Below are 2,761 nucleotides of genomic sequence, written 5' to 3' on the forward strand. Positions count from 1 at the left end.
ATATCCAACCTGGACCTCCCCCCCTTCAATTTTAGACCATTGCTCCTTGTTCTGTCATCTGCCACCACTGAGAACAGCCGAGCTCCATCCTCTTTGGAACCCCCCTTCAGGTAGTTGAAGGCTGCTATCAAATCCCCCCTCACGCTTCTCTTCTGCAGACTAAACAAGCCCAGTTTCCACAGCCTCTCCTTGTAAGTCATGTGCCCCAGACCCCTGATCATTTTTGTTGCCCTCCGCTGGACTCTCTCCAATTTGTCCACATCTTTTCTGTAGTGGGGGTGGGGGGCGGCAAACTGGACGCAATACTCCAGATGTGGCCTCACCAGTGCTGAATAGATGGGAATAATTACTTCCCTCGATCTGCTGGCAATGCTCCTACTAATGCAACCCAACATGCCATTAGCATTCTTGGCAACAAGGGCACACTGCTGACTCATATCCAGCTTCTCATCCACTGTAATCCCCAGTTTTCTGCAGAACTGCCGCTTAGCCAGTCGGTCCCCAGCCAGTAGCAGTGCCTGGGATTCTTCCGTCCTAAGTGCAGGACTCTGCACGTTTCCTTGTTGAACCTCATCAGATTTCTTTTGGCCCAATCCTCCAATTTGTCTAGGGCACTCTGGACCCTATCCATACCCTCCAGCGTATCTACCTCTCCCCTCAGCTTAGTGTCATCCGCCAACTTGCTGAGGGTGCAATCCATCCCATCATCCAGATCATTCATGAAGCTGTTGAACAAAATCGGCCCCAGCACTTGGAAGTTGGGGCAGGACCCCCACGCCCTCCCCTGGCTTCAGAGCCTGGGTTCCAGACCGTCCACACTGCTGTTTCTAAAGCCCAGGCTGGGAGGTTGGGTCGGTGTTGCTGGCTAGACACCCCCTTCGCCGGCAGCCCCGCAAACAGCCTTATAGGCAAAGCACTAGCCCAGAGCTGGGCGTTATGATGCTGAATGGGCCCGAGGCTCCGGCCCAGGTCCCTGGGGAGCTGTCCTGGCGCCTCAGTGCTCTGGCAGCCCCTGCCCTGCTGACGGGGGGGGAGGGTCCGTGGCTCCCCCAGCGCCCCGCTCTCAGGGTGCACCGCCCTGCACGGGCGCCGGGGAGTCTGCGGCGGGGCCCGGCGCGTGCTGAGCGCCCGGGAAAGGCGCGTGCTGAGCGCCCGGGAACGGCACGCGCCCCCCGCCCACGCGCCGAGTGCTGCAGCGCCGCGAGCCCCGGGAAAGGCTCTCTCTCTCTCCTGCAGGCGCTCTATGGTCTGTGCGCCGGAGCGGGGGGGAGGGGCTCCCGGCCGGGGCGTTTGTTCCTCCCGGCTCTGCTGGGCGAGCAGCGCCCGCAGCAGCCTCCCTCCGCGCGGCCGGGATGTGGCGGCTCCCCGGCGGGATCTAAGGTAACCGGGGGTGGGGCGAACTCTGCCCTTGCCCCCTGCAGGGCTGCTGCCCTGCACACTTGCCCGCTGCGTTTCCCGGGGGGCGCCTGGCGGACGGGAACCGGAGTGGGGTTGGGTTCCGTGCTGGGGGGGGGCTGCCCCGGCCAGGAGCCTGGCTTTCCCCCCCGCGCTCTGCAGGCGATCCGCTGCCCGGAGTGGGGCGTGCACGGGTCCCCCTCTGCACACTCGGTGTTGTGGGGTGCAGCGGGGGGGCTGGTGAATGCTGCGGTGAGTCTAGTTTCCTAACCATCGCCCTCGGCTGGGAAGGCAACTGGGAGCACAAACTTGCCCTTTCTGTGTAGTGAGGGGAAGAACGCGTGTGAACACCGCCTCGAGGGGAAACCGTCTGTAACTGGCACTAATGGGCCCCTTCCTTGCGGAAACCGACTTCGGTTGAAACTTGTATTCCGAAAACCAGGGAATTTACACACGCTTGTGAGAGGAGCGGAGTTATGTAATATTAGTGCTGTGTGGCTTGGGATGCTGCAAGTGCTCGTTTACTACCCTGAGGCACCCATCAATGAGTGTGTTCACAACCATTTTAAGGCACGGCCCGGAAAAGAAAACCAATTTCTTTTAATGCTCACTTGCAAGTAGAGGGCTGTTGTGTTTTGAAATAGTTTTGTAGTAGACATAGTAAATGTATCCACTTGGTTCTTTTGTTAGGTGGATTGTCTATCACATTTTACTCTTTGCTGCATTCTGCAGTTTTTCTACTGTTCATTCACCAGAGCTCTGCTGTTTCTGTGAATATTGTTTTGATTTAATACATAGAAGGTTTGTTGAAGTCAGTTACTTACCATAGGGGAATTCAGTTGTCTAACATGTGGTTTTAAAGTTATTTCAGTGCTCTCCTTAGTTTCTAGGGCAATATTTTTTAATAAGGGAATTGAATGTTAGTGGAGATAGGATCAGTCTCTAGAATTACTTGCAAGTATGCTGAGCTACACCTCTAACCCATTTTGTGATTGGAAGGGTGGCTAAAAATGAGTGGTGGGACTTTTGGTTTGCTTTCTTCGCTTGCAGTAGGATTTTGACATGAGGTGACCTTGGAGTAGGGTGTTCGTTTCAAAACAGAGTGATCCATGGCAGAAATAACAAAGAAGAGGAGAGGGCATCATGCAATAGTCAGAACCTGGAACAATGCAGTATCTCGGAGGTCTGCCAGTCTTTTGATCAAAACTGCATGAAACCCCATTAGAATACAAGCAAAAGGGAAAGGTGGTGGTATCTTTCTAACATGGGCATCCAAGGTGGTTTTCTGTACTGGTGGATTACTGTTGTAATCTGCTGCATTGTGTACACCAGATTAATATATTTCCTTACGCTAAACCCATTAGAT

General features: G+C 54.8%; 1 protein-coding gene across 1 annotated transcript in view; it reads left to right on the forward strand.

Moving 5' to 3' along the window:
- The first annotated feature begins 1,354 nt into the window (after positions 1-1,354).
- The window catches only part of LOC112111155 (F-box only protein 10), a 56,373-nt gene continuing 54,966 nt past the window's right edge, over positions 1,355-2,761 (forward strand). Inside the window, exon 1 of the mRNA XM_026646392.2 lies at positions 1,355-1,380. The gene's annotated coding sequence lies outside the window, so the exon portion shown is untranslated. The remainder of the gene's footprint in view (positions 1,381-2,761) is intronic.

This window comes from Terrapene carolina, unplaced genomic scaffold, assembly GCF_002925995.2.
Source record: "Terrapene carolina triunguis isolate 2854851 unplaced genomic scaffold, T_m_triunguis-2.0 Scaffold35022, whole genome shotgun sequence".
Lineage (NCBI taxonomy): Eukaryota > Metazoa > Chordata > Testudines > Emydidae > Terrapene > Terrapene triunguis.